The sequence below is a fragment of the Tachyglossus aculeatus genome (assembly GCF_015852505.1).
Source record: "Tachyglossus aculeatus isolate mTacAcu1 chromosome 12 unlocalized genomic scaffold, mTacAcu1.pri SUPER_6_unloc_2, whole genome shotgun sequence".
In the NCBI taxonomy this organism is placed as follows: Eukaryota; Metazoa; Chordata; class Mammalia; order Monotremata; family Tachyglossidae; genus Tachyglossus; species Tachyglossus aculeatus.
In genome coordinates, this window is record NW_024044829.1 from 3,928,277 (window position 1) to 3,935,364 (window position 7,088).

Here is a 7,088-nt window from a genome sequence, read left to right on the forward strand (position 1 = left end):
GAGTTTCTGAATCTCGAGTCATCTCTGGTTTCCCAGGAGTCAAATTTATTTCCTTGGGTCTGTCTGAGGCATGTGCCCACCTATGTCTTAGCTCAGAGGAAAATAAAAAGAGACAACTACAAGGTTTTCCCCCTCAACCCAGAAAATATTTGGGGCAGAGCTATTTTTGGGAAAAGTTTCTCCCAGAAGATGCAGTTAGCTGTTAAAGGTCCAGGGACCCTACCAGATCCCAAAGTCCCTGAAGTTCTTCCTTTGAGACTATGAGCTCCACGTGGGACAGGGACTATGTCCTACTCAATTTTCTTATATCCACTCCAGTGCTTAGTACAGTGCCTGGAACATAGTAAGTGCTTAACTACTACTACTACTACTATTATTATTATTATTATTATCATTATTATTATTATTGTTATTATTATTATTATCAGAGGTGGTTGCGGAACAAACCAGGAACTTTTCTTCAACATGTTGGAAAAAAGCTCATGGGCACTGCTATTGATTCTTTAACTTTGCTCATATTTTCAACTTTAATTGAACTCTTTGCTGATAATTTTCTTCTCCCCATATTTTACCCTCTTAACTACTCACTCAGTTCCTTTGTGGCCATCCTTACCAATTAGGCACAAAAAGGTTGATTTATGCTATTACTTAACTACTTAATTATTCATTTATCCATCTTTCCATGTTTTTTTCATCCAATTGGAAATTATTCTTTACCAGTCACCCCTAATAGATTGTAAGATCATTGAGCACAGTGATCACATCTTTTACCTCTATTGGATTCCCTCATTGGTTTAGAATTCTGTTCTGCATACACTCAATAAATACTATAGATTGCTTCATGAGCCAGTTACAGAAAGCAAATGTTTAACCCTAACTGTCAGCCTAAGGAATAAAGGTTCATTCATTCTTAACTTTGAACTATTTCATTCCACCATTTGGCTACTGAATTAGGCAGTTATGAAAACACTGAAGGAACTCATAAAACAAAAACAAGAAAGCACCATAGAGAAGAACTAGTAAAGTAAAAAGTAACATAAATCTTGTGGTGCTGGGCCATTATAGTCCTTAATGGGTATAGACCCAAGTGCAAGGATGACATGAAAATCTGTGAAGCATTCCATATTTTTCTGACGATTTTGACACCTGTCTACATGTTTTATTTTGTTGTCTGTCTCCCCCTTCTAGACTGTGAGCCCGATGCTGGGTAGGGGCCATCTCTATATGTTGCCAACCTGTACTTCCAAAGCACTTAGTACAGTACTCTGCACATAGTAAGCACTCAATAAATATGATTGAATGAATGAAAGAATGAATTGGTGTAAGTGGAGCAAGATTTGAAGGTCAAGGTCAAGTAGGAGATCAGGATTTATGTTAGTGCCCTTAGACTTTGCCTGTTCCTCTAAATAATGTTTTTTTGTTTTTGTTTTGTTTTTTGTTTGCTTTTTATCTTCTTTCTATCAGTCTTGAGTGTATGCTCTGTGGACAGGTATTGTGTCTACCTACTTGGTTGTACTGTACACCTCCAAGTGCTTAATACAGTGCCTTGCACAAGGTAAGCACTCAAAAAGTAATAATAATAATAATCGTCTTTGTTAAGCACTTACTATTTGCCAGGCACTGTACTAGAGAAGCAGCGTTGCTCAGTGGAAAGTTCCCGGGCTTGGGAGTCACAGGTCGTAGGTTCTAGTCCCAACTCTGTCATTTGTCAGCTGTGTGACTTTGGAAAAATCACTTCACGTCGCTGTGCTTCAGTTCCCTCATCTGTAAAATGGGAATTACAATTGTGAGCCCCACGTGGGACAACCTCATATTACCTTGTATTCTCCTGCCCCAGAGCTTAAAATAGTGCTTGGCAGATCATAAGCACTTACCAAATACCATCATCATCATCACTATTATTATTATTGCTAAGCTCTGGAGTGGATACAAGCTAAAGGGTTTGGACACAGTCCCTGTCCCACACGGGGCTCACAATCTTAATCTCCATTTTCCAGATGAGGTAACTGAGGTCCAGAGAAGTAGTGTGACTTGCCCAAGGTCATCCAGTAAGGCCACCCAAGGTGGATCTGGGATTAGAACCCAGGACCTTCTGACTCCCAGGCCCATGCTCTAGCCACTACACCATGCTGCTGCCTCCCAAGAAAAATTGATAGGTTGAATGATAGTAAGCAGAGACACCTCCAAGCTAAGTCCTGCTCAGAGCCTGCATGGCAGCGTCGAGCTCTCCTCAGCTGAGACCAGTCCAGCCTGGCTCCCCTTGGCTCCTCCAGGTCCAGGTCTACTCAGCTCTCTCGGGACAAGTCCACCCTGCTCTGCCGTGCTCATCTCCATCTCTTCAGGGTGCCACTCCATACATCTTAGGGGAAGCCAGTTTGCTTCTACATCCCAATTCCCTCCTGGGATCTAAACCCAACTTGAAATCTAGCCTAAAGTCAATCGTTCAGTTCATTCAGTCATATTTCTTAAGCACTTAGTGTGTGCAGAATGCTGATTTAAGTGCTTCGGAGAGTACACTATCACAATAAACAGACACATTCAAGTCATAGTCTTAAGTTTTGCAGAGTGACCTAGTGGATAGAACACGGGCTTGGGAGGACCTGGGTTCTATTCCTGCCTCCACCACTTGCCAGCAATGTGATGTTGGGCAATTCGCTCAGCTTCTCTATGCCTTAGGTACCTCATCTGTAAAATGGGAATTAAGCCTGTGTGTCCCACGTGGGACATGGACTGTATACAATCTGTTTGGATTGTATCTACCCCAGCACTAAAGTACACTGTCTGGCAAATAGTAGAAAAATGCCATTAAAAAAAATCACTGACGTTAACACCCCTCATCATGCTTCTGACAATAAACTATTTCACCTGCCAATGATGGGCAAATAAGCTTCACATTATAAAATAAAATGGTAACAAAGATATCTGAACATTCTCATGGGGGTGGTGCCTTATTGCCCCTCTGGCTTCTACATCCTATTCTTTAAACTCCATGGATATGCACATTATTGTCTCTAGACTTTTTATAATTACATTTCCCAGCATTTATTATCCATTCTAATAGTTTTTACATTTTTTTCCCATTATTCATTCATTCATTCAATCGTATTTATTGAGCGCTTACTGTGTGCAATGCACTGTACTAAGCATTTGGAAAGTACAAGTCGGCAACGTATAGAGACAGCCCCTACCCTTATCAGCAGCCATCTCCACATTCTGAGCTTCTTGCTCTTTCAAGTCCTAAATCCTTACATCACAGTTGCAAGTGCAGAAGAAGGTACACCTAGAACACAGTCCCCTTTCCTTAAATGAAAAAATATGATCCCAAATAAATCCTTTCCACTGAGCAATTCCAGGCCTACCCAACACCTTTAAACTACCTCAGCCTGGTGAATTATTCTCTTAGCAGTTATTCACCAATAGACAGAGCAAAGTGAAGATGACTTTTTTTAATGTTAAGTTTCTACTCTGTGCTAGACACAGTACTAAGTGCTGGAGTAGATACAAGATAATCAGGTTGGGCACAGTCTATATCTCCATGGGCCTCACTGTCTCAATTCTAATGTTACGGGTGACCTAACTGAGGTACAGAGAAGATAAGTGACTTACCCAAGGTCACCCAGCAGCCAAGCATCAGAATCAGGATTAGAACCCAAATCCTCTGACTACTAGGCTCATGATTTTTACACTAGGCAACATCATTAAAGAATATTGATTGCATTTGTTTAGTGCTTACTTATGTGCAAAGCTCTGTTCAAAGCACTGGGGTAGATACAAGGTAATCAGGATGTCTCACTTAGGACTCACAGACTTCATCCCCATTTTACAGATGAGAGAAGTGAGACCCAGAGAAGTGAAGTGATTTGCCCAAAGTCACACAGCAGACAAGTGGCAGAAGTGGGATTAGAGCCCACAACCTCTGACTCCCAAGCCCAGGCTCTTTGCACTAAGCCATGCTCCATGCCACCTCCCCTATGACTGAAAAGAGTTTTCAAACCCCACTCTGTGCCTCACCTACCAGCAAGAATAGACTGAGGCAATTTTATGAGTAGAACCCCCTGAAAACCCTGCTTTGCACATAAACATATAATAGAGACTGTAACTGCTAAAAGCCACATCTGCCATCACTGCACAGCACATATCAAAGACATAACTCCCACTCTCTGAAGCTTACAATTAATTTCAACATCAACTAAAGGCCATAACTGTTTTTCCATCGCAGTGAGCAGGAGTTATTCCTCTCTCTGAAAGTATTTTATTCGAAATGGCATAAAATTCTGGATGGCTGTATTAAATATAGACATTGTGGTGGAGGAAGGGATGTTACAGTCTGATAAACAGTTGAAATTCACATATACCCTGAGCCTAGGAGAAAACTCATGTCAATTGAACAGAATAGAGCTGCGTAGATAGAATAAGCCAAACACAGGAGGGGAAGGAGATGTAGACATCTGTTTCACCTGGCTGATTTTCCTTCCAAATGAGGTTTCCAACACCACACTTTTTTCATGGCCATTTTTGTCTCTCTGTTTCTCAGCATGTAGATGTTTGGGTTGAACATGGGGGCGATGATGGTGCAAACAGAGCAAGCACCTTATCCTCGGGGAAGGACTGGGCCGACCGGTGGTAAATGAAGATGGAGGGCAAGAAAAACAATACCACCATGGTGATGAGGGAAGACAATTGGAGAGGGCTTTGCGATGTCCTTCTGAAAAGCGGGTCCTCATACTGGCTAAAATGGTGATGTAAGAGAGACCAAGACTACAAATGAGATCAGTACAATTTTCCCTGAATCGGCGAGGACTAAAAATCTAGTCAAGTCCTTGTCTGAGCAGGCCAGTTCCAAGAGCGGGTAAACATCATAGAAATATTGATCGACCTTATAGGGGCCACCACAGAAGGGCAAAAAAATGACACGGAGCCACTGAACGATGGAATGGAGATATCTTCCTCCCCAGCACACAGCAGCCACTGTTTCACACCACTGCTTGTTCATGACAACCACATAGAGCAAGGGTTTGCAGATGGCAACATAGCAATCGTAAGCCATCGCCACAAGGATGAAGACCTCAACTCCACCAAATAAGTGCATGGTAAAGAGCTGAATCATGCAATCACGGAAGGAAATGGTATTCTTCTCAGCAAATCTCTGACCAGTTTGGGAGTCACTGTAGCAGAAGTCCATGAGGGAGAAGTGGCAAGGGAAGAAGTACCAGGGCTGTTTGATGAGAGAACTACTTCTGACAGGGATGAGGATGACGAGATTCCCTAAGAGGTTTGGAAAATACCAGGAGAGGAAGAGCCCAAAGCAGAATATCTGCAGGTTTCTATCACTTGACAGACCTAAAAGAACAAATTCTGTGAAGTTGTTCCTATTTTCTACCCTGGGAATGAGGAATATTTACTTGAAATGATTGCAAAATCAAACATCGTAAATAACATTTAGAAAATTACAGTGACCAGTTCATTCTACTTATAATTGAATACCACTTACAATACTGTGTCGATGGATATGAGAACACTGCAAAAGAAACTCTATATCTTTTCTAGATATGCATGCCTTTCATTTCTAGTGAGGTGATAATTTTTTTTTAATTCATTAATTGCTCACCATGTGCCATGCATTGTGTTAAGTACCAGAATACAGGCTCATTGGATAGGAAACAGTCCTTTTTCCATATAGGGCTCACAATGTAAGAAGTAGGGAGGGGGAAAGTTTTATCTCCACTTTGCAATGGAGAAAACTGAGGCACAAGAGAAGTAGCCTGGCCTAATGGAAAGAGCACAGACCTGGAAGTCACAGGATTTGAGTTCTAATTCCAGCTTTCCCACCTGCCTGCTCTGTGACCTTGACCAATTCATTTAATGTCTTTGTGCCTCAGTTTCCCAAATGTAAAATGGGAATTAAATTCTACCCCCTTCTACTTGGACTCAGTTCCCCCATTTTGAAAAACTATCTGTTAAGTGCTAACTATGTGCCAGGCACTGTTCCAAGCACTGGGATAGGTATAACCTAATAAGGTTAGATAGGGTCTGTGTCCGACATGTTGACATGTTGAAGCAGCCTAGCTTAGTGGAAAGAAGGCTGGGTTGGGAGCCACAGGTGGTGAGTTCTAATCCCAGCTCTGCCACTTGTCAGCTGTGTGACATAGGGTGAGTCACTTAACTTCTCTGTGCTGCAGTTACCTCATCTGTAAAATGGGGATTAAGATGGTGAGCCACAAATGATACAACCTGATTACTTGTATCTACCCTAGTGTTTATAACAGTGCTTGGCACATAATAAGCACCTAACAGTATTATTAGAATTATGTTAAAGTGATTTGCCCAAGGGCAAGCAGCAGACAAGTAGCAGAGCCAGGATTAGAACCCCCATTGTTCTTACTCCCAGGGCCACGCTTATTTGACGAAGTCACACCGCTTGTCTGCAGTGATTATCTTTTATCTATCCTAATATTTAGTACAGTGCTTAGCGCATAGGACTTAACAAATACCTTAATAAACTAATAACAAAAATAATTAATCCTGAATTTATTCCTGTGTATAACACAGAGTAAATCTTTAACAAATACCATAACTATTCTGAAACAAGCAATCAATCCTACTTATTGAGCACTTACTATATGCAGAGCACTGTATGAAGCACACTGGAGAGTACAGTATAACAGAGTTGATGCACACATTTTCTGCCCAATTATCATTAATATCATTATTAAAAGATTTAGTGGCTTGTCCATGATCACCCAGCAGTCCAGAAGCAGAGCAGGAATTAATAATAATAAAAATAAGAAGAATAATGGTTATGGTACTCTTTAAGCACTTACCATGTGCCAAACACTGTTCTAAGCTCTGGGGTAAATACAAGTTAATGAGGTTGGACATAGACTCTGTCCCACATGGGGTTCTCATTCTTAATCCCCATTTTACAAATCTGAGGTACAGAGGTACAAATCTGAGGTACAAATCTGAGTTACAGAGAAGTGAAGTGACTTGCTCAAGGTCACACAGCAGCTATGTGGTGGAGCCGGGATTAGAACCCAGGTCATTCTGCCTCCCAAACCTGTGCTCTATCGCCTAGGCCATGCTGCTTC